Source organism: Pipra filicauda, unplaced genomic scaffold, assembly GCF_003945595.2.
Source record: "Pipra filicauda isolate LSUMZ 115617 unplaced genomic scaffold, ASM394559v2 scaffold58_size5111680_pilon, whole genome shotgun sequence".
Taxonomy (NCBI): domain Eukaryota; kingdom Metazoa; phylum Chordata; class Aves; order Passeriformes; family Pipridae; genus Pipra; species Pipra filicauda.
Genome location: NW_024104742.1, coordinates 1,582,503 through 1,607,473, shown reverse-complemented (window position 1 = coordinate 1,607,473; position 24,971 = coordinate 1,582,503). Strand labels below are relative to the sequence as shown.

The 24,971-nt window shown below is 41.6% G+C and overlaps 1 protein-coding gene across 11 annotated transcripts in view; it reads left to right on the top strand.

Moving 5' to 3' along the window:
• Positions 1–24,971, top strand: part of IL1RAPL2 (interleukin 1 receptor accessory protein like 2) — a 431,040-nt gene that overhangs the window by 210,085 nt on the left and 195,984 nt on the right. The window lies entirely within an intron of this gene.

Below are 24,971 nucleotides of genomic sequence, written 5' to 3'. Positions count from 1 at the left end.
TCTCAGAGTGGGCGTCCAAGTGACTAATGTGTCATTACATTCAACTCAAGAGATAAAACTTTTTGTTGCTTTTCAGAACATTCAATATTTTAGCATTAATTTATGGTGAAAGAACATGTCCAGTCTCAGCTCTTTTCTTACAGAGACTTTTATGCTTAATGCCTTTTTTTAAGGCATTTTTTCCTCTTAATTTATACTATTTAATTTCTTGGGCCATCATGAGTAGTCATGCTGGGTGAGGTTCTTACCTGACCTCCTATGCTGTGGGCATATGGATGAGAGGCTTTTTACCTTATTAATATCTGGTTTTAACTTTGCAGCAGGGAGTAAAAAGACATAGAAGATTAGAGTGTGGAACTGCTTGGTTCCCAAGTGCGTCGTTGAAAGAATCTCCTGAAGAAGTGTGTAACTTGGCTTTTTGTGGTTAATTTAGGAAAATTCACTATCTGATGTTTCTATGAGACTTCTCTTGTGTTGTAGCAGGGGACCTGGAGACATGTTTGGTTTGGAGATTTCTGAAATCACCTGTATGTGCTGCTTTCAGCAGTAACATGAAGAATGTTACTTCATTCTCTGCACTTCATTTTCTTTCCCCCGTCCTCACAGATGCGTATTCTGATGGTGTCTATGACAGGTTTCAATCTCAGCCTGCTAGAGGAACACGGTTATGCATTCAGTTTTCCAGCTGTTCCTGCGTGGCACTTCAGGGTCAGGTTGGACAGGGCTCTGAGCAACCTGATCTAGTTGAAAGTGTTCCTGCCCATTGCAAGGGAGTAGGACTAGATGGCCTTTAAAGATCCCTTCCAACCCAAACCATTCTGTTGATTCCGTGTGCTCTCATAATAAAACCAGTAGTTCAGTTTTGCTGACTGCCATCCACTGCCTGGTCAGACAGTCATGTGAAAACTCCTGTTTTCTTCTGTCATGGCTCACAGTTAGTTAAATTCATGGAAGAATGTTTACAAGGCACACACAGCCCTGCAAGGCCAAGGCAGGGGGACAAACGGGAAGTCTCTGTCCATTGGGGTTGAAAGAATAAGGTAAAATTAAATTAATTCAAATGACTTGATGGTCTGTCAGACTTTAGAATGAAATTAGACTTACATAGATACAGAGAAAGGACTGTGTGAACAGTATTTTTGGCTAATTGCCACAAATATTTAAAAATACAGCCCTGGCCATGCACTGGGGTGCCTGGTAAGCAAGAGAAAAGATCTTTTTGTGCTGTCAGGCAGAGATTTATATATTTCATAAGTAAACATAATAGATGTATAATTTCGTTTTCTGAAGAGGGATGCAAACGTGGCTGTGATTCCCAACAATTCTAAATATGTATTGTCTGGGCATTGTTCATTTTCATCTGTGGTAGAAATCTGTCATATCTTTTCAAAAAGAGCTTGACAGTGTTTGCACCAATGAGTAGATGTCTCTGCAGCACTGAGGCATACATTGGCTTTAGCAGTTGAACTTAAGGCTTTGAATCTGACTTCAGTGTTGCATGGGCAGCTACAAGAGTTCTTTGTTTTTCTCAGTTTTATTGTGGGCTAAAGCAGATCAACACAGGATTTGAGCCAAAGCTCATTACGGTCAATGTAAGTTTTGTTCAGTTGATTTCTAAACAATGATTCTGTTCATGTAGCAAGAGCTGTATTCAGGGGGAAAAAAAAATCAAATAGCATTCTGTGATCTGTAGAAGTGGAGGGTCTTGTTACTTTAGTAACATTAGTCCCATTGCTAATTAGTGTTTGCTGTCTTCCAGACTGTGAACAAGTTATGGAATAATGAGTATTGGATTTAAAACAAAACAAAAAGCAAAAAGGAATAGGAAAATATTGCTATTATGATCATGCTTTTTATATCCATAAGGTATCAATGCCAGGTAATTGTTTTGAGAGGGTTAGAAATATGCAGCATTGTATATTTATGCTTATGAATCTGGTGCTCTATATGCTCCCAAGACTGATAGTATTACATCAATAGCTTCACAAAGGATCCTGCTCAATGAGACCACACTGATCAGGGTATTCACTAAACTAAATGTAATGTGACATCTTTGCCTACGTGATGTCCTGCGTGAAGGATTCTTTGCTGTGGTTAATTTGCAAAGTTCAACTTAAAAGTTCTTGCAAATACATTCTGTAGAGTAATGGAGGATTTTGTCTCAGATCACAAGTTATGTGACATGATCAGAGATCAAAAAACTACTAATGTTTTGCTTTTCTCAAATGGACCAAAAGTTAATGAGGAGTAGCAATCAACTGGGATGTTCTGCAGAGATCTGTGCTGGTCCTGCCACACTTGTTTTCCAGTGAAGTCAAATAAAAAATTCTTCTGATTAAGGAAGGATTAGATGTTGGCAAAGTGGAAGATAATGATTGATGCGAGGTCTGTCAATGTGGTAAGATTAATTTCTTTTAAACTACTTTGGAGATACATCTGGGAATAAGAATGTAGCTTGTGTTTATGTGTTATGGGTGAAGAGCTGTGCCTGGAGCTCTGAACAGGCCACAGAGCTCACAGAGTTGGAGAACCTACTGAACATGATCCCAAGATACAGAGCTGTGGTTAAGAGAAATAGCATGAATATGTAAGCACTGAAATACCAAGCAGGGAGAGAGGCAACTTGTTCATTGTATACAGTACTAGAAGTTACTGCAGTGTATCCCATTCTGGTGGTTGAAAAGAACTGGGAAGAATTAGGAAAATAATTTCAAAGTAATAAGGCTGCCTTATAAAGGGTTATTAAAGGATCTTGATGTATTTATCTGGCAGAAGAAAAAAAAACAAACAAAAGAAGAGAAGTATTGATCAGGATATTTTTTTGAAGAAATATTATCTGATTATTTGAAAATCATTAGTAGACCTGAATCTGGTTCTTGAAAAGTCTAAAAGAAGGCACTTTGCTCTTCTATCACATCAACAATTTTCCACCTATCTCATCATATAAGAATCACACTGAATTAGTGTTAGTTGTCACCAGTAGGGTATGAGAGACTGATCATATTAGAGACTGTCACACTATATTAGCCAGAATAAATATGGAAAGAATACGAGGAAAAACATATCAGTGTTTCAAATGCTGTATCTTATTAGAACAGAAAGCTTTCTGCTCATAAACCAGTGTTTTCTGCCTCAGTCCCACTTGCTGATGTGAGATGAAATGCCATGCTCCATTTACACAGGATGCTAATGCTCCACAGAGAGGACTTTACCAGAAGAGCTCAAGTGACAGGAGGCTTTGGAGCCCAGTCAGGGTTTGGATCACTGTTCACCTTAACTTTATAAGGTGCAAGGTAGGAATGTAGGTATCATTTACAGTTCCTGACATGTTAGTTTGCAGCCCGACTTGTTAATGTAGGGCAGCATCAATTTTTTTCATACTGTAGCAGACTGTAGTTTGCAGAGGTTCAGCAAGCGTCACATGGGGACCAGGGCAGAGCAGGGGGGACAGCTGGGAATAGTGAAACCTTTCCTCCATCCTGGGGAAATAGAAGCCAGAGCTGAATTACATTGAGAAAACTGCTTGGTTTATGTGGCATACCTGGCCTTACACCCCATTTTTTTCAAGAGCTAACCAGCATGCCCTGCTTGTAGAAGGGAAAGCACAACTTCCCATGGAGTTGCCACCACCTGGCTGGAGATGCCAGTTCCTGGAGGTGCCAGCTCTGGGCTGCAGCAGCTGCCTGGCACTTAGCAATGTGAGTCACTGTTCCTGTGTGCTTTAGACACAGAAATCTCTTGCCTCTCTGGATGAAATTAATTAGTTTTTTCCTATAAATTTGAAATAGATTTTGTGATAATGACATGGTATTATGCCGTATTAGCTGCATAGAACAATATCCTGTCCTATACCTGATGCACAGTTATTGTTTTAAAGCTATCAGTGTTAATGCAGTAACATGAAATCTTGTTCAGTTTTAGCTCAGAAGCTCTTTTCTCTGAGATGCTTTGCATTAATGAAACTCATTTCAAAGCTGGACAAAAAGCTAAAAAGAAAAGTTTGAGATTAATTGTGTGGAGTGGAAGCTCTTAAAACTCAAGACAGAAAGATTTTTACACAGAAATTGGTTTCAGGAGAAGTGGAAAAGAATTTGCAAGCTGCTTTATCTGCTGAATGGAAGGTCCTACGAGCTGATTGCTGAGACTGGGATCTTCATTTTCCTCACTGGGAAACCAGTAACTCCCACCTTTCCTCAGCTGCTCCACATGGGTCTGTGTGAGCCCAGCCCCTGGCTGGCCCTGCTCCTGCTCCCACTCTGCCTCTGTTGTTACAGTTGTTATCACAGGGTTTTTTTTTTTTTGCTTTTTTTCTGGAGGAAATGGTATTTTGCAAATTGGTGATTTCTTTTGGAATGCCACAGTGAGGAAAGCTCCACACCGGCCTTAATCCCCCCACTAGCTGTGCTGTGTTGCCCACAGTGAACCTGTGAAAGGGACTGGGAAGGAAGGAGTCTCCTCTTAACTCTCAGGCGTGAGGGGATGCACTTCTCTGAAGTGAGCATCAGGAAAGAGACTTGAAAAAATACTGTTTCCAGGGGCTTTCTAAATAATTTCTTAGTACAGGTGTGGATGTAGTTCATTTGAGGTTAGGCTGTATGTCAGAGACCGAGATCTCTTTCTGGTCTGTGATACATCTGTTTGTCTTTAAGTTCAGCTGGTTTCCAGGAGCTGCAGAGACTTGCTGTGTGCCTCACCGGGGCTTGGACAGGGCCAGGCAGGTTTTTATTTTGGGTTTTTTTTGGGGGGAACTGTGTGTGAGAATGATTTGGGGAATAAAACTCGCTCCAAAACAAGACTCCTGCAGAGCACACTGAGTACATCTAGCCTATCTGGTGTGCTTGTTCTTGGAAGTGAGCAGCTCTGAACTCTGCTGAGAAGGGATCAGAAACACAAAGACACATCTTGGAAGGGGAGAACAACTTATGTAGAAAAGCCAAATTCCTGTAGACATCACAAGAGCTCAGTTGCCTGTGTCTTACCTTTGACTAGTCAAAATCAAACAGGGAAGGGAGTTGGTTTTCTGTGCCCTATTTGTGATTAGAATGGGTGATACAGTAAGAGTCTGGTTATATTTCAACAACAAGACCCAGTTAAGATGAAGAAAGGTATTCCACAACCTATTTCCATGTTTTTAGGTCCCTACAGGCTCTTGAATATGCTTGGATTGCAATTTGCATTGTGTGTGTGTTTAAAGTTTACTGCTTGTAACATTTTGGTCACTGATAAAATAATTACTTGTGTTAATATAGTGTATTGATACATAAGCCTTCTGTGTAAAAATCAACCTCTGGGCTGGCTGCCTCCTCTACTTAAACTGTCATGGACTGAGGCCAGACCCTGTGTTTGTGCAGTCCGACCTGTGGGAGGTGATGTGAAGCCAGCACAGTTTAGAAGAATCAGGCCTGCCATGTGCAGGCCTTACTGGATCTTTTGAAATATAAAGTGATATGAAAATTGCCTGATCTTTTGTCACTGTGTAACTCTGAGACTTGTGTGTGAGTTATCACAGAGGCTGCATGTTATCATGTAGTACATGCTGCAGCTGTGAGCAGCACACCAAAACATTCCCATCAGCTCAGAAAGATGCATTTTTAGGATGTGCATGTCTGTGCTGAGGACCAGAAAGGAGAATAAAATGCTGCAGCTAATCTTCAGCAGTTGCAGCACACGTAAGTAGATTATACAAAACTGTTAATTTTTTATTATTAAATAGCACTTTAGGGAGAAGGCCTTAATACTCTGCCTAAAGATGCTAGTCACGCCAGATTAGTATTGTTGTACATGAATAATAAAAATAGCTGGGTCTGATTAGTGTCAGTTAAAGTTTCCTGAATGGGAGATATAACTCTTTGAATTAAACTGCTTCAATAGCAGCTAAGGATTCCTGAGGAATAATTTGTATTAAAAAGTTAAGACCTTCACTACTTTTCTAAAGGAAAATCTATCACCAGTGTGGGAATTACATACCATCCACATAACAGCATGAAAAGAAAGGATCTTCACAGACCATAAAAGTGTAATAAAGGAACATCTAAAATTGATTTTCATTTAAGTAGATTACTTATGTTTTCCTCTAGACCAGGGAAAGCACTGCTGGTTTGATCCAGATATCCATCACTAAATGAACCGAGCCACTCTCCCAAGCACCTGCTTCCCTGAAACCTGCATCTTTGCACGTGAGAGCATTTTGTCCAAAATAATTAAAATTAAAAAGGAGACACAATTATTAGTTATTTCCCTCTTGCTTGTTGATGTGTGGGTTAATTTGGGATACAAAATTTATTTCTTCTGTTCTAGAGGATGCATTTGTGGGAGGGATTTGGGGTGATGTGTTGTTCCCAGGCTCACAGCAGGTCAGCAGTGATGCTGTTGTAGGCTCTCCACGGGAGCTGAGCAGGACACTGCAGGCTGCTCAGGCAGCTGCTCCAGCACTCGTGGTGGTTCACAGGGGCTTGGAGGGGTGTCCAGTGCATGGGTGGCTTCCATGTGGTCTGAGTGGTTTGGACCCAGAGTGTGTCTGTATTTGTCACTTGTTGGAAGGTTCTTGCTGAGAGCTTTGGGATTGAAAAACCTGTGCTCTCCTCGGGTTTCATGTGAACTGACTTTATGGGGGGCTTGACTTAGTTTTCTGCCCCTGCTACTGTGCAGAATGCTTCAGCTTCCAAGTGTGAGCTCATATATTCTCAGTTTAGTTTGTCTGATCATTTTTGGCCTGCTTGCTTAAGGAAATGAGGATAACATGATCACCTTGTGTGTGTGTCTGTGCACATGTGCCTGCTGCTCTTTCTTACTCAGTTCTCAGTAACTTACAAACCACTGCCCCTCTTTGATGAGGGAGGTGTTACAGGCAATTAAAGTTTTATGGAAATAAATACCAGTTACAAGTGGCTGATATGGAGGAGTCTGAAGGAGAAACTTGTTGATTGCACTTCTGGAAATTGGAAAGAGGGAGAGGTAATGGATGAACCAGTCACATGGAAAGCTTTGATTCAAGTTTGCTCCTTCTGGAACACAGGGAGTTTAACCACAAGAAATAAATCCGGGAGAAAGCAGAATTTGTTAGATGTGCTGGTCCCAAAACAATTTGTTTCTTTGACTAATCTGGGGGTTTTGACAAAAGAAACCTATTTTTAATTGTGTTCATTGCAAATGCGGTTGTGTCAGCGATAGAGCTGTAAATAGCTGTCAGTGTCTCAGCACAGCGGGGCACATTCCTTAGATAGGAATGTTGCCTCAACAAGCCCGTCTGTTTAAGTGAGCAATTCCAAGATGAGACATCTTTCCTAGAGCAGGTAGTGATGTAACATCAGAGACAAGAAGGTCGTCAAGGTAACTTTTGAGGCAAAAATGGCTAGAAGAGTTTACATATGTCTATAGTGATTCATTTGTACAGAGTAAGACTGCTGCCCTTCACATGTATTCACAGTTTCATTGTAGTTCAGAGGCCTCAGCGTAGTTGTAAATAGGTCAAATTCTCAAATTTTTCCGAGGCTTTGCAACCCCTCTGGAAAGACACACTTGCAGGTCAAATTGAAGCAGAAATTAGTTTGGACTGTATTCTGTATTTTTGGTCATTATTATAATAATTTTTTTCAGAGGTTACCTTGCCACCTTTTGACATTGTCTCTTTCAGGAGTGCGTGACCCTGAGTTCTGGACCCTGGCTTCTGCCTCTGGGTGTGCAAAGCTGTGGTAAATCCCACAGGGATACTTGTGTTTCTGCACTTGCCAAAGCAGCTATCAGTAATCTCACAAGAAAGCCTGGTTTTGCAGGATTTAGAGAGATGCTGCTACTGGACAAGAAAGAAAGGCTTTGAGGGAGTCTGGTGTGCTTGTGAGGCAGGAAGCCCCTGTAGCTGAGGGTTGTATGGCAGCACTTGCATCCCACGCACTCGCCGTCAGCCGGCTCTGGACCTCCCTGGTCTCGCTGGCTCCAGCTCAGGGTCTGTGCTCAGTGCAGAGGCTGTGGAGGATCCTCAGGGTGAGATACAGCTGGGAGGGAAAATACAAACTGAAGTGACACAGTCAGAGCTGGCTGAAAGGAGATTGCAAATTCAGAGCAGTGCTGAAGCCCAGCCAACCTGTTACACAAACTGGATATCTCTTGTCTAATGTTAAAAATTCTCCTTGTTAAATGGGGAATGGTCTTATTTTTACACCATTTGAGCCCTTCCTTTGAGCTACCTGGAATATAGTCCATCACAGGATCCCTCAGACTGTGACTTGGGATAGACTGTCAGGGTCTGCCAGGCACCAGTTCTCCTGTCTCTAAGGGGAGTCTGGAGGGAAATTCCAGCATGGCATTGGGCACTGGTACTTTTGAAGGGATGATGACAGACCAGGGGCTAATCCCGATTTTGGGTTCTGTTAATGTTTTGTTGAATTGTATCTGAATCCAGCAAAAACAGTTCCATGTTCAAAGCTATACAGCTTTGTAAATGCTTTAGCTGTGGTTCACTCATGTTTGTTTTTAAACCACAAAATTGGGCCCTTTCTTATGCTAACTCCTGGGGTTGTTCACACTTCTTCTTCATGTCTTTCACTAGACAGAAACATCTTCAGAGGCTTCTTTTATCACTGTAATGATGATGATTGTACTGACTGTGCAAAGAGCTGGAAATGAGACCGTCGCTATTTCCCTGTGCATGAGCAAACAAGTTGCTGTCCACAAAAATTTTCCTTGATCTCTACGACACATCTGCTGTAGGCAGGTCTTGAGAACAGGCAGTTTGTCTGTGATCACGAGCTGCAAACTGGTTTGTTACCCCATCAAAACACAACAAAGGAGACTAACACTTTTGTAGTGAGGATGTTTACTTAGTACTCAGAAAATGCTAAAGAAAATCAACAAATTATATGGCATGTGTTGGAACTCTTTTAGAGAGAAGTAAACTGTTTTCACTTGGTTGTTTTAGTGGCAGAATATTCCAGGGATGATGAGAGTTGGACCTCTCTTAATATTACAAATTCCCAGTTCAAGAATAGCTGTAAATGTTTATTTGATGTGAAAGAGCTAATTGTACAAATCATTATCTCCAGCCTGACGTGCTTCTGCTGTTTATTCTGTGGCAGTAATTAATTCTATAATTAGAAAATGTCCTATTAGATAACTTCTTTGGGAACTCAGCCTGTTGTCCAATGCAGGAAGCCTTCAAGAAGCTGAAGTGTTTCGGTTATGACCTTGGCAATTTGACTACTTTTATCAGCAAGCGCTGGTTTGCTTCACTGGGAGTTCATTACTGAAGAATTTAGCTTTTATGAGTGGGATTGGAGATGAGTCTCTTGATGCTGAGGTTCAGTGCTGTGGATGGATGGATTTGCCCATGGCCTTGCCCCTCTGCAGAAAGGGACACCTGACCTACCTGTGTATTTGCATCTATTTTTGATCCGTCAGCGTCTGCCATTCTGTGAGAAGTTTGGATGAAATGAGTGTATTTCATAAGGTATTAGAGTGAACACAAGAAAATCAATAAGCAATCTGTGTGATAATTAATTAGCGTGCCAGGATGAATTACTGTTTCTTCCCCTCCTGATTTGGGTCACAGTCACATCTGATTTGGAAAGTTGTCAGTTTTTCAATTATAGCTTGGTCTCTGCTGTTGGTATGGCTTTTTGCCTTTCTTTATTTGATGTGACCAGAATGAAGGATTGGCAGGTAGAAACTCACACTGTGCAAACTTGTTTGTTGTGGGAAGGAGACAATGTTGAACTCAGCATCCAGCAGAACCTGTTGATGAGGAGATGTCCTGTATGCTGTCAAAGCTGGCCTGAGCCCGAGTATTTAAACCCCCAGGAGTGGGGGAATTTGTTGAGGGATCTGACAGATTTGGTAGGATCTAAAATCCATTTAATGTCTGCAACTGAAAACTACTTAGAAAGTATCTAGGGAAAGGATGCAAGAGGAGAGGAAGAACATGGTGCTGTGCCTTCCAGCTCATCTCAAAAGGAAAGATCCAGCAACCTCCACCTTAATGACATTTCTTAGATAGAGACTGTTTCTTTGTATTTTGAGTCCTTGCTTGTTCTGACACCTCACCTTCCAACCCAGACCCACTTCTTAAACCCCACTGATTGCTGACACGAACAGTATTCTGTTGTGAGATGCTCCCCATTTGAACTCACTCTTGTAACCAACTTCTGTTGGAGCATACTGCCTGTAGATTTTGCTGGGGTCCCCCTACTCCAAGGTGGCCTAAGTAACAGATAATTCTGTAGGTAAGAGAAGGTTCTGGCCTTATCATTTGTTGAGTGGACTGAGGAACTGACTGGATTTCCACCAACACTCTGGGGTAGTACTGAGTAGCCAATTAAAGGATATTTTGTACTACAGCCACAGGCTGGGATGGGTAACAGTTCCCCACTTGCTGTCCCCCCAGCTTGGCAGCAGGCTAGTTCCCTTCGGATGTAGGTGCAGAGGCTCTCTGCCCTCTTTTCACTGGTGTTGCCCTGTGCATGTTCTGCGTTGCCTGGTGTGACTTGCCTCTGGTTTGTGTAGCATCTTTGTACTTGCACATCTCCATGCCACAGGCTGAAGAAGCAGCCTGGGGGCCGGGAACTCCAGGTCCTTGCTACTGGACACCTGCTCCAGTCTGTGGGCTCCTGTCTCTTCCACTTTCCATGGGATTCAGATGTTGTTCCTGAGAGACAGTCTCCTCAGCCCATACATTTCATGTGTATTCACCCACTGCCATCCCAAAAAGCACGTGTAGTTTGGCCTGCTCTCAACCAGACTTAATGCGGGAATTATTCCTCAGGGTCAGTGCCAGGTTTTTTACTCCCTTCTTAGGGAGAAAGGCTGCTATCCTGAGCTTTCCAGAGACTCCTGTGAAGGCAAGGCAACTACTAGCTTTTTATCAAGCTTCTGGCATTACTCACTGCCCTTGCTGTCCTGTTTCCCTTCTGTAGTCACATAAAAGACTAAATATACATGATAAATTAATGAACTCATTTTGTAAATACATCATGTAGTGAGATAGATGCCTATTTAACTTTCTCAGTGAACTTCAAGAACCTAGATTTCCCATCTTTCCAGCAAATTGGTTTCCATCAACAGAAAAGAGCCTCTCAAAGCTTCTCTGCCAGGCCTCTAATGATAACAAATAACTCTGCTTTTTACTTGATAGTAGGCAAAGCAAAAGCACTCTGACATGCTGAGCGTTTAGTAAGGATTGGAAGTGCACTGGTAATGATCACCTGGAGCTTTAGAAATTTGCATGTGCCCTGGGATGGTAGGGTTTTTGGTTGGTTGGTTTCTTTGTGTATGGTGGGGGTGGGGGGGCTAACAGCCATTTCTTACAGTGTCTGAAAGAATTCATAGAAAATTAAGTGACTCTGGAATTATCACAAAAAATTACTTCAAAAGGCAGTTTTATTTTTCTTTATCCTAACTCCTGAATTTTTCAGCTTGCTTTCTCTTAAATCTTTCTTCCCTTTTTCTTTTTGAAACCTTGGAGAATATGGAATTTATTTCCTATTTCTGTCACTATTAATATCTTTTCCAATATAGCTTTTGGGGCACTCTGGGAGCTCCTACTTTATTAAAAGTCAGATATTGAGAGACACTGAACACCTGAAATTTGTGCTAGTGATGGTCACCACTGAGGGGTAATTACTTGAGAACAGTTTTGATCTGAAACAGTTGATGTCTAAGAAGTTAATGATATTTTTATGGGAACATCAAGCATTTATGACAAACTAAGCCCAACACGTGGCTGATGTTATTATTAACCCTGCTCTCAGTCTATCCTAGTTCGTGTGATTGCCATTCTTGTGGTATTATAACCACTTCCAGTTTAGGTGGACCAAACATGGTGTCAGAAGTATGATTAATATATGAGGAAGGGAGATCTGATTTTTTCTTTATAATTCATGGCATCAAAAAGAACATCTTGTGCATACAATAAATATTCTGAAAGACTTCTGCAAACATTCAGCTCTTTCTGACATGCTAAGAGAGTTCCGTAGCACCGAGTTTAAAATCTGTCATTTTTCTTTAGATCAGTCCAAGTGCAACTTTGGGAAGAACCCAGCAGAGGGTTTGCTCCATCAGCAGACCACAGTTAGTGGCCGTCAGAATAATTCTAACGTGGCTATAAGTACATTCAGAGGGAAAAACCTCCAGCCCATTCATACTCTGTTTCAGAATCACGGCAGCATTACAAGGAAGCTGAAGTTTGGCCCTCGGCGCGTTGTGGAGGCAGCGGCTTCTTACTCAACGTCTGTCTGTTATGTCTGTCACATTTTCAGGAACTGAAAGCAGAAAGTCACATGCTGCCTACTCAAACCCAGCTAAACTGTTGCTCCATTTGTAAGGAGTCATTTGGCTTTAATTAGCAGAACCTTTTGGCTGTGTTGATACAGTTGAATGTCTCCTCTGGTTCTGTGGAGTCAGGTTTTCTCAGGTTCCTGTGTTAGACTTTTCTTTTTTTTCTTTTCTTCAAGTGCAAGAGCACAAGGTTTATTTATAAAGCAGCTTTTGCCGCAAGTTTCTTATCCAACCTCAGCTAGATAGGTTTGGGTTTTTAAGCAAATTGTATTTGGCAGAAGTTGGCTGGAAGGCATCAGCTCAAATGTGATGTAACTTTTATTTTAGAATGAAGCCAAGGAATTGCTTAGTATCTCAATGTTAAGAAACAGAGGGTGAAAGACCTTAATAAGAATAAAGTGCAAAATCATGGTATAAGGTACTACTGCGTGCCAGCTTAAGTGATTGGAAAAAAATATAGAAAACCTTCTAGATTTCCTGAGCCATGATGGACTAATTATCCTCCAGTTGTCAATAATTCAGGGTGAATGAAGGGTTCTAAGCAGGAGCTGAAAATTGGAAATAGTCCAGAGTGATGGAAGTGCACATTCCTAATGAGCCTCCCTGCCCTGAATTCCGACGGCTGTGGAGAAAAATTATTTTAGCTTCACGTGCTGTTTTCCCAACACGGTAGTAAAAGTAATGGATGTTGGATAGCTCCTTAACTTCAGAACATCTCCAAGATCAAATTATTCACTTTAAATCATGGTAGCTGCTTGTGAAAGAGAACCCATAGTTCTCTGGACTCCTGAGTTCAGAGATAGTTGGTTTTGAACTGAAGTGGGGATGCTCTGAGTTAGGCTCTTACTGCAATCCTCAGGCTCTCCCTTCTGCCTTGGATTTCTAACCTTTTCAGGCACAAGTATCTACCTGATTTTTTGCTCCTGACATTTCACACCCTGCCTTTACTCATCAGCTCATTTTACCAAAGTGAAGTTGTGGTTTTGTTTTGGAGCGAGCGCTTCCAAAACTTGAGCAAAACCTGTATTTACAAAAAGCCACTGAATAGGATTTCGATGGTGGAGAGCTGTGAAAAGGCTCTGGGAGAGTCAAGTTCCTGGTCAGGCTGGTGGTAGATGTGTAATAAATGGGAGGTGCAGGCCATCCTTCATCCTCACCAGGCAAATCTCTGGGTGAGTTTAAGTCATGCACCTAGAACTGCATAGATTAGAGAGTTTGGATAACCATTTGGGTTCACAAACTCAAATTTCAAGGCCCAAGTAGCAGCATTACTTGATCTTTTGAAGGATCAAGCAAGAAATTTTGCAGGAAGCAGCACTGATTATCCCCCCCTCTCCCCAGTCTGTAAACATTACAGCCTGCATCAAACCCTGAAACATGAATGTTATTTCAAATAGTCTTCCTATAAATATGAGCTATTTTAAACTTTGTTACAGAATTGTTTTCCTTGTAATTCTTTCATGATAATTAGGCAATTAATGTTAATCTAATATTAATGCTGAAAATCCACCCAAGTGAGTGAATTCCTCCAGTTAAAGATACTGACAGTTTTATTTGGCTGCATTGTGTTATCTGAAAACTTTGTGCATTTGATTAGAGGCAACATTAAATGACCATATGCATGTAAAGAAAATGGATAGAAAATGTGAGATTTTTGCAGAGTAATGCTCTTATTATCCTAAAATCACAGAATCATGTAGGTTGTAAAAGACCCTTAAGATCAAGTCCAACCATTACCTCAGCACTACCAGGTCCACCAATAAAGCATGTCCCCAGGTGCCACATCTGTATGTCTTTTAAACATTTCCAGAGATGGTGGCTCCACCATTGCTCTGGACAGCCTGTTCCAGTGCTTGAAAATCCTTTCTGTGAAGAATTTTTTCCTAATATCTAATGTAAATGCTCCCTTACGTGCATTTGAAGCTGAGTGCAGCAAAATTCTGAAGAGAGAGAGAGAGAGAGAGAGCACCTTGTGAGGAGCATCCAAAAGTACTCATTTGATTCTTTTTTTATTCTGCTACACTCATTCCTCATTTTCTTTCCCTGTTCAATATTTTTGTGTCAGTGGTATTTATCCTGGTTGTACTTTGGAGCAAGGCTGTGGATTCACATCCCATCGCTTGCCACACACTGTCTTATCTGCAGTGGGTCACAGAGTTGGGGGGCACTGAAAACACTGAGAAGGAGCTGGAAGCATGCACAGGCAGACTCCAGGGCACCTCAGAGAGCTTGTACCTGCTTGCCTGTTGGTGCAATAGGGTCTGGTTCTTGTCCAGGAAACAAGTGAAGAGCTATTACACACCATCCATCTATTTTCACTAGGATTATAAATGTAAGTAGTTAAACTACAGGTTGATGGTGATCATTTGTTAATGTGACAGTGTGAGGAACCAGCCCCTTAAATCAGGCATTTTAATGTTTTAGGCAGTGAGAGTTTTTCAAAACTGTTACATTTTTGGTTCTATGTTATTTTGGGGTTTCCACACTTAGTTTTTTTTTTTAATTTGAGTTGGATTTGTCTCTAAGAAAGGTAAAGTGAAGAACAAAAGGTGTCAAAGATGTTTTGAGGGCCCTAAGAACCTTTGGAAAGAAGTTCTCAATGGGAGGTTTGACAGTCTGCTTTGTCAGGGCAAGTGGCTGCATTTGGAGTCCTTTGTAGTACAGCAAAGGGCTGTATGCATGTAATGACATCAACTTGGTCCAAACTTTGTTTTCAGAAGTCACATTTTTACAAGAAAAGGTTTGCTTTCTATTTCATTTCATGATGAAATTTCAAAATGAAGCATTTGCTGAAATTCCTTTCTAGAAATCATAGAGCCCCAACAGTTTTCTTTGTTGTTGGTGGTAGTTTTTTCCCCCCTCCCATTCCTGCGCAGCAGGAAAAAGCTGAACTGCTTAGAAAGAGGGCAGGGAACGAACCACTTTCTCTCATAATTTGACAGCCCTGTCCTTTTCCCATTTTCTCCTTTTACAAAAACAGGCAAAGGGTATCAAATAATCAAGTAGAAGCTGGGTTTTCTGACTTCCTGTTTTGGATACATTTGGCAGTGATTTGGGATTCTGTGCAAAACACCTTCTGTGCGATAATAGACCTTGGAGGAATTCTAGTGATGGCTTCAGTCCACTTAAAGTCTGCCTTTCCACAATGGCAAATGGTTCTGTATTTTATCGTGTCAGCACCTACAATATGCCCTGGTATCTGATCTGAACCTTGAGCAGTTTATCAGTGTTGCAATTGGAACGGCTGACATAGGTAACTGCTATAAACACCTACATAACTGCAGTATTTAGAGGACCAGAATTACAGGTTTCAATTTTATTTGGCGTTCACCTTTCCTAAAGAATTTCCAGTAGAAGATCAGTGTCAAAAACTTAAATCTCTTGTTGATAGGTGGCTACTTTGCAGATGTGAACACTGCAGTGATTTCTGTAAGCCAAGGATACCAAATGGAACACTGCTATGCTAAGGTGCTTCCAGGTACTGTGTTAGAGGTTTTATCTGTTCTGCTCTTCCTACTGGACCTATTTGTGCTATCTTTGCTAGCACTGTGGCTGCATTGTGCATATGGACAGGCATATGCCGTGAGATGATTCTTCGGGGGATGTTAGTCTGTGTAATACAAAGCCTTTTTGTCACTAGACCAGTCTGGCATCACTTGTCTCTGAGGGTAACTCGAGGGATCTGACACAATTAGCGCTGGAAACAGTGAATTGGTTTAAATACTGATGTTTTGGAAAAGATCTTGTACTTGATATAGAATTTAAATTCTGTGATTCTTTGAACATTAATGTGGATGTGCACTTCTTGGACTTGCTGAGAAAGTTTGACCTAGTAAGGCACCGGTAAAAATAATTCAATCGCAGTGAATGTATGTGCTGAAGATCAAGTCAAAGCAAATGAAGCAGATCTCTGAATTTGTGAAAAATAAAGTTGTTGGATAAAATTGTACGGTACATACCAACTCCATATGCTGTCTTAGTAATGCTATAATTAAGCCAAAGAGTCATGTCAAACTGGCCTTTTCCATCTGCTCTGTGATCTGCTCTGGGAGCAATTTGGAAAGAATGACAGCTGACCTCAAAACCAATGAGTTTGTATAATGTATGATCCACCAGAAATGATACTTAAACAGAGCTCATCCACTTTCATATACGGGTACTAATTGTTCTCCATTTAACTGGGAAAATCACAATTAGGTTTGCTGTGATGTAGGCTTGTTCATAGTTTTTGTTTCAGTAAATGCCTCCTGGTATTAGTTGAGCCATTTTATGGCTCATAAAAATATTCTTCCATTTTATTTGCAGCTATGTAAACTGCAGTGTGGTGGCACAAGTTTAAAACAGCACTGTTGGGTTTTTCTCTTCCTTTTTTATAGCTTTTGCCAAAACAAACCTGTTAATAATAAAGTCTCAAAAGTTCAGTATGAGTAATCGACATGTGAGACACGTGAATCTCAGCCTGTATTTATAATACTAATTGATTTCATTTATTTTGCATCCCCTGTGAATTTCTCACTGCCAGTCTTGTCATTATCTTAATGTTGTTGTTTCCAATAACACTCATAAAAGTCGTTTTAAAGGCAGGGGGTCTTACAGCACAGATGTATCAGGTGTAAAGCTTCCTTTCCTCGGAGGTGATCAAATTGGCTAAAAGAAACCCCGTGGAATGGTACAGCTTAAAAACCAGGGGCTGTCCATCTGCTTGAATCTGTGTTACCTTGTGAAAGTCTGCTTAACGCTCGCTCCCACAAGTGTCTGCATTCAGATAATGTGGCCACAGGTTTTTGTTCTGACAGGGAAGTGTGAAAAATGTTGCTGCTGGAATCAGTATTTGGAAGGTCATAGTCATTCCTACAGTAGGATAGCAGGGCCTGTTTGTGGGAGTGAGCATTTAGCAGATCAGCAAAAAAGTCAGAATTAGGAGTGAGGAATCTCACTTATGTTCATGTTTTAAATACCAGATTGGGCTACTCCTTTCCCCTTGCCTGCATGCTGGGCATCACAGGATGAAGGGATGCAGGAGGTGTGGTGCTCCTACAGTAGTTGTGTGATGGTGTTTCATGCTGCCTTTTGGTGTGTGTTGAGAGGGGAAAGGCATTTTATCCCCACTGTAGTTACTCGGGGAGCCTTAGAGCCGCAGTGTCTTGGAGCAGGTAACGTAATGTTTTATCAGAACACAATTTCCCAGCTCCGCTCCTGGAAAAGCCATATTGTGCCTCACAGTTGAAACTGCATTAGCAGTGGCATTGGTAATGAACTGCACCTTTTAAGTAAGGAGGGCTGAAGCAGTGTGAGTGGGAGTGAGCTGAAAATCGTGTCTGGGGTGACCTGATGAGGCCACAGATGTGAGTGGTCCCAGGCTGGTCACGGCAGGTTTACAGCCAGTGCTTCACTGCGGTGTCCGGCTGCTTTGCTTCAGCACTGATGTGGAAAGGGAAGGGGTGGGTGTCTTGGCTTCAGGTGGATGTTACAGAACTTTTAATTCACAGTCTGTTAATTGCACTGTGTCGAAGCTTTACCTGTTTGGGGTGGCAGGTTTGCACTGAAGACTGTTGTTGGGGGTATTATGCAATGGTCTGTTATTTCAATGAAGTATTAAACAAAATTGTTTCCACATCATGAAATAGGGAGATGACCTGCCAGAAAGCCTTAGTTAAACTTTCAAACGTGCCTGTGAACCTACTGACCTTCAGGATACAGTAGAGGGCTCTTATTTTCTTTTTCCTTCAGTCCTTGTCCAGATGGGATGGCTGGAGGCACCGTATCAGTGCAGGGGGGAGGGCCTCTTAATGCCATCACCATCATTTAAATATTGATCAGAGCATGTGGAGGGACCGTGGTGGCTGTTGTGGGAGGTTAGTGAGCAGAGTCCCTGTAGGCTTTTCTCTGCTTCGGCGAGCAGAAGGAGCCGTGTAACCACTGGCTGCTCATGGGTCAGTGCTGCTGTGCAAGACCAGTCTTGCACAGTGCTCGAGCTGTGAATCATCAGGCCCGTGTGAGGAGATTGCTCTGCAGCTGGGGAGGGGAAGCCACAGCCTTCCCACTTGCTCAGTGAGGCCCTTGCTGGCGAGGTGTGCGGGGATGTGGCACAGACGCTGACGGACCCGCTGCAGCCCCAGTGCCTTGGCAGCAGTCCCAGGCTCCGCTCCTGTAAGCACAGCATGGGTGTTTAGGGCCCAGAGCTGTGGCAGGTTTAGCAGCTTGCAGTGTGACTCTGAAACACGTGTGCAGTCTGGCTCAGTATCTGTACGTCTCCCTTGAGACTGCTCCTTTCCTCGGGATGGTGCTCCAGGATGTGCAGCCTCCTCAGGTGCCCACCGGCTGCCGGGGCTGTGCAGCAGGACCTAGGAGGCTCAGCTAAGAGGCAAGCCTGTGTTTGTAGTGGTGATGCTGCTTTGAGGTCCTGCTGAGAGCTCTCCCACTCATACCTGCATCCTGCTGCTGGAAAGAAGACACCTCAAGGCAGGATTGTCTGCATTGATTGTTTGCCAGCACTGGTCCTCTGAAGTGCCCTTAGGGAGACTGGGTTCTCCAGAGGGGGGTTGTGTTTGCTGTGGAGGTTAGCACAGCATGGCTGGGGCACTCTGCCAAGTGGGGTTTATCATCTGAACAACTCAGAGATTCTCATTCCCCCCCCAAACTATTGCAGAGGAACTTGCCCAGGGCCCACTGCCCCTCAGCTGCCTGTCCTAGGAAGGAATGATCTCCCACTCGCTGCTCCATGGTACTTTGTGTAAGAGGTAAAAGAAAGGAGGAAAAGTGGCAAAAGTAGGAGTAAGAGTAAAGATCTTGCCAGTTACGGTAATATTCTGGAATCTGGATTCTGTGTGTCTCCTTTTAGTGGCTCCTACTACTGCATGACCACCGTTGTATGCTTCAACTGAGCCAAAGTGAAAGTCAGTTAAGCTTTTATCAGGGTCGTGATTCACTTCAGGTGTACATTTCCTTTTAAAAAGTGTTTTTTCTGTGCCTGCTCTGAAGCTCAGGCAAAGGCAGCACAGAAGGAAGCTGAGGAGGGCTCTAACAGTGGACTCTCACAGTCTGGGGATCCTTCTGTGCTCAGGGCTTAGCAGAGACATCTGTGGTGTAAGTCTAAATCTTGGCCTCTGCTCTTGGACTCTGACAGCTCTAAGGTGAAAATAATGTGGAAGGCTGATGATTTCAGTCTAGGTTTAATTTTGATTATTACTTTTTATTAACCGAGACTCCAAGCAAACCATGAACAGGAAGCACATGCAGTGAAAGCTGTGAACTGCAGATTTGTGTTTGGATCCCTTCAGTAAAATTACCTTCATCAGGAACTGCCTGAAGAGTGTCTTTTTTTGAAAGAGTTGCTGAGTATGAAACTGCTTTTTTTCCACAGAACTTCAGTATTTCTGTTTTCCTTAGAAAATGGGGATAATTCCTTTTATCTGCTTTTCTTATGAAACTTTTATATTCCTGGGGATAAGCTTATTTTTATCTCTTTGATACACATCTCAGCATGGCCTGTGATTTTTATTCAGCACTAAGTGGCAAATGTAAATTACAGTCACACAGAGGAGGTGACCAAGTGCTGTGTGGCTGAACCTTGGTGGCTGCACAAGTACCAGTTTGCACGCTTGAATTGAAGAATTGACACTTTTTGAAAACTCTTGTGCATTTTGAAAATGCTAATTAGGAAAGGATGGCGATTTTGTCCTCTTTCTAAATGTGGTTCCACTGTCACACCAAAATGTTATTACTTTAAGTGCCAGAGTTCCCTGAGACTTTCCCTTTTCAGCTTCATTTAGGTTTCTGAGCTGAGATTTACAGGTGCTTTGTGTGATCAAGTGGCTGCCAGGCCATATACCGTGTGAAAGCCTGGAGATATTGCACATGTAAAAATGATCTTGCCCCAAATGTTTTTTTCTAGGGTACTAGTTTACTAGGTAATAACCATTTTTAGTAAACCAACATCGTGTCAGCAAGGCTATTGTCCAGATGGCACGTTTAGCCAGGTTTAAAGTGCAAGTGTACGCTAGATAAATAAAAAATGGCAATAAGTTAACACAGTAAGAATAATAAAAAAGTGACCTCCTGCATTCTCACATGGCCAAATACTAGAGGTTGGGAAGGAATTGCTGTATTTCATTGCTGAGTGGCATAAAAGCACAGAACAAGTGGATGGAAAATGTCATATTAGCATAGTTGTTTTTCAAGTGTTTGTGTTAACAAAGCTCTTTTGACAAAGTCTGTACTAGATCATTTTTTCTAACAAAAGAAAATCAGATTTGAAACTGCATCTTTAATGGCCTAGGGATTTTGTTAGCATATTAATCTGAATGGTGGGCAGACTTTGTCTCCTCGAGAAGGCTGTCCTAAGATAGCCTTCCCCATCTGGGGGGATGCAATACCAGGGAAAGCCTGGCCTTGGCAAAGCTGAAAGAAATGATCTTCAGATGCTTTTTGTAGGAGGACTTCTTTCATTTGCAGCTGAAGCTTACAGAGCACAACACTTGGTCTCATCTGACTATGAAACTTTTGTCAAAGCTCAGAAGAGACTTGGTAAAGTTATACAGGCATAATGAATGCTTGAATGATTCAGCCACCTCTTTGTGAACATTGTCTTTCCATCCCCAAAGAAATCCCATGTCTCTTGTACATCATTTCACCAGGGGAGCTTGGGTCTGCATGGCCAGATATTTTTGTTTCTTGTCTCCCTGCAATAAAAGTGGCAATCTTCCTGCAGGCAGAAAGGAAAGGGCAAGGTGCTTGTAGGAATTCCCATTAGAATGTTTAAAACACTCATCTAAAGGCTCTTGAGGAGGAAGACAAACTTTAAATGTCCAAGTTTTTTTTACAGAGTGCACATGAACCTAGTTAAAGTCTGTGGTTGAAACAATGCAAAAAACCCAACCTGTAGGAGACAAAAGGGGAAAAAAAGTTAGATAAAGTATCCTGTGGAAGCCTGTTACTTGTGGAAGTTTTGGAAGTCAGAGGTGATGTGCTAAACTTTCTTCACTGAATGTATGCAATGGCAATTAAAATCAAGAGGATGTCAAAAAGAAGAGAGCAGTCTGAGCTGTATACAATTTGGTTTGCTGGGAATCAGGGTTTAAATTGGGGTGTCTTGAGCTCTGGTCCATAATGCATCAGAAAGTGACCTCTGCATCAGCTGTGAAACAACTGAAAACAAACAGTGTGGTATAAAGTGGAATCAAATAAAAGCAAGAGAAACATTTTAAAATTTAGGCTTACTTGGATGTGAAAAATCACTATGGCAGCAGGGTGAGTAACAGCTGTTTATTGCTTCCCTCAGATCTAGTTTAGATTATTCAATTTAGGGTTGTTCCAAGTGCCAGCTGATGCCCTCTCTCCACTGGTAATTCTTAGTCCCTTTAGTCTTGATCTAAACCCAGACTGGGGTTCCAGGAGTGACTGTGCCCATCCACACCGCTGTCCTAAGCCTTCATGGTGGTTCTTTGGTGCATGTGACTGATGTGCAATGTACACTGGTCACATTTGCACAGGGAAGAAAGGACTGGCTTCTGTTCATATCCAAACAATTTTATTGAACATTACTAAAATACATGATACAGTTTAGAGGAACAAGCAATGATAGGCTAGATTCTGTTAATTATTTCCTTTAAGATCCATTCAGGGATGCAATTCCTGCAGTTTCAATTGTTTTTGTTATGCCATAGGCACAAACACAATGCTCACGATTATTAATTTCCTTTATAGTTGAACAAAGGAAAGAACAAAGTACAAAACCAACTAAAAGTGTACTTTAGTTCAGTTTCCTTCTCACCACCAGAAGTTCATCCCACAGATTATGTATTTGAGAGTTGGCTTGTGTCTGGGAGCTCTTCTTTTAATGCAGGAAGTCTGAAGCATATCACTTCCAGAATGAATAGAAAGTCCCATCCTAGGGCACCCTGGGCTAGATCTGTGTTAGCATGTAACTGAGTGCAGCAAGAGCAGATTGTTAGAACAAAGGATTTGGGGCAGAAGCATGTGTGGTTTGGGGGGGTTTGCTTCAAACCAGGTTGAATCCTGGGTTCTGCTGATCCCTGGGTTGGGATGTTTCCCAGCTTCACGGAGCGGCCTGACTTGGACCTGTTTGTCTCCATTTGGGGCAGGGTGCATTTGTGTGTCTACCTGCAGTGGAACCTTCAGGGTAATATCCTCCTGATTAAATGCAGTTTCTATACAGCAAACCCCACTTTGTGGATTAAACTGGGAAAGGCGAGGGAGGACAACAGTAGGATTTGATTCCAAGCTGCACTACTGCTCTGAATTGTAATGACAGTGTGAATAAGATGACCACAGTCATGAGAAGGTGGCCACAGCAGGATGCTGGAGGTAGGGGAGGAGATCTGCCAGGGATCTGTAAACTGGCAAGTGTAATTCTTAGTTCTGTGAAACAGATAGATTAAGTTTTATGCAGTTACTTTAAAGAATCTCTTCAAGGCACAGTTTTGTGGCAGGTGAAATTAATGTGTATGAATGTTCTATATTAAAAATAAATGCATCTCTTTGCAGATCTATCTTTTGCTTTAACAAAGCAAAAACATGAAGTCCAACCATTCAGACATGTTTAGACAAGTATCATCTCCCCTGTGAAGTGCTGTCCTGGTGAACTGGATTGCAAGAACAGTGCTCTGCTGAGATTGTGGTACTTGTTGGTATTGTATGGGGCACCTGTATGTGTTCTTTGTCATCGTGGCATGCACAAGCTTAACTTGAGACATAAAAACATGTTGCTTACTTCATTGAGAAACAGCAGTTACCTTTGTTCCTGGTTTTGCTGTAGGAGAGAAATTTCATCTTTAGAGTTGGTGAGGTGTTAAACACCACTGTTTGTCATCAATACTAGATGGAGGTCAGCCTGCCTGTGTGTAGGTGACACACTGACAGCCCTTTGAGGTGTTTCTGAGCAGCATTATGGCTTGAGCACTCAGTCTGAGCAGATGTCTCCGAGGATGAGAGGTGGGGAACCAAGTGGTGGGCTTGGGGTACCCCAGGCAAGCTTGATTTCAGCAATTGAGAGGGAATTTAACAATTTACGGAGTTTAAAATTTTAGTACTTTCAGGTATCTCAGCAAATGAACTGAATGTTCCTTTTGTTCTGATGGGTTTTTGTCTGGAGCTTTAATTAATTATGAGGTGAAATTCTGTTTGGACTGGGTCCAGGCATGCTTACTTTTTGTATAAATGGTTGGGTTTAAAAGTCACATGAAACTTGCTTGGAGCACTTTGGATTTCGTCTATTTTCTCAGCAGTTCTCAGAGAAGAAACTGGATTTAGTAAGCTGATGAAATGCAACCAGATCATGACCTGTGCTCAGTCACCAGTGTTCCATATTTAAATGCCATAGCATCACAGTATTATATTCCTGAACTGAAATGATATGATGAAGTATCTTGTGATTGTATAGAATTGTGTTTCAATGAAAATATATAAAAACCAGTAGCTTGATAAATTTCCTACCTATTTAGGGAATTTACAAAGAGTTCGTGCATTGCCTTTCCTGGTGATAATAATTTTTTGTTCTTAGTGTATAAAAGTTGCAGAGCATTCATAGGAGGAGAATTTTTCCAATAATCAGCTACTTGAATTTAAAATAGAAACATTGTTTAATAAAGAATAAAGGGAAACAGTATCCATTTCCATTTTGCAAATGAAGAATAGATTATAAACCCTGGAGCTATGTAGGTGTTTAACTCTTTTAGGGAACGGACATTTAATTATCTTCACAGTCTGGGCCTTAGAAACTGTAATTTCTTTACTACCATAAACAGTTCACCCAAAACTGTGATTAAAGGCTTAAGGAGTGTATAGTTAACTCATAAAAATATGTACATAAATTTTGCTGATTCATTGCACTGTAAAGCATATCCTTATTTATTATTATAAATTAAACTCTAATGTAGCTCATGCAAAGTCCTAAATGAGTGCCATTCTTTTTCATTAGGTAGCTCTTTAAAATCAATAACGTTTTCTTTAAGGGAAAGCTTTGGCTGTTACTAATTTAAATCTCATTAACTTTTGCCTTTTTTTTTTCTTAGGGTTCAATTGGAGCTACATTTGTCATTTAGATTTGGAGCTGCAGGCTACATGTAATTCCATTTAAAAACCCAAGGTAGAAAGGAATAATGTTGGGTTAACAGTAATTTAGAGAACTAAAAATTCAGAATATTTAGCATGCAGCCTACACTTGTCATTTAGCAGTAAATGGTTTTCCCAGCATAAAGTTTGGAGATGCCTGGGCGTTTGAGAAATTCTTTCATAATTAATGTAAAGTTTTCAAAACCAGATTGAAAGTCACTCTTCTTGCACCATATTCTTTTGATTTATGTACATCTCTGTGCAGTGAAAATTTGTGAATATTCTTGAGACTCAGGGTTGTAACCCCAGTCCCCTCTGTCCCTGCCTATGTTTGCATGTCTGTTGGTTTGGGTCTGGTGGGACACTGCTGTCATCCCTTCCATCCTTCAAGCATGTTATCTGTGCTCTCTGGAGTGCCTAGACTATTTTTAAATATATGCAAATAGAAGCAAAGAAGTGCAGGGTCTGTGATGCCTGCTGAGTAGATTTGTCTCTTCTAACAGGAGAAGCAGTTCGATAGCAACTGGGCTATTAGTGGTGCTTTTTGTTATCTCAAGTTTGTAGCTCGTTAATGAGGTTGTATTTGCTTATCTTTTTTTACTGAAGACACACTAATCAGTCCCAGGGAAGAGGGA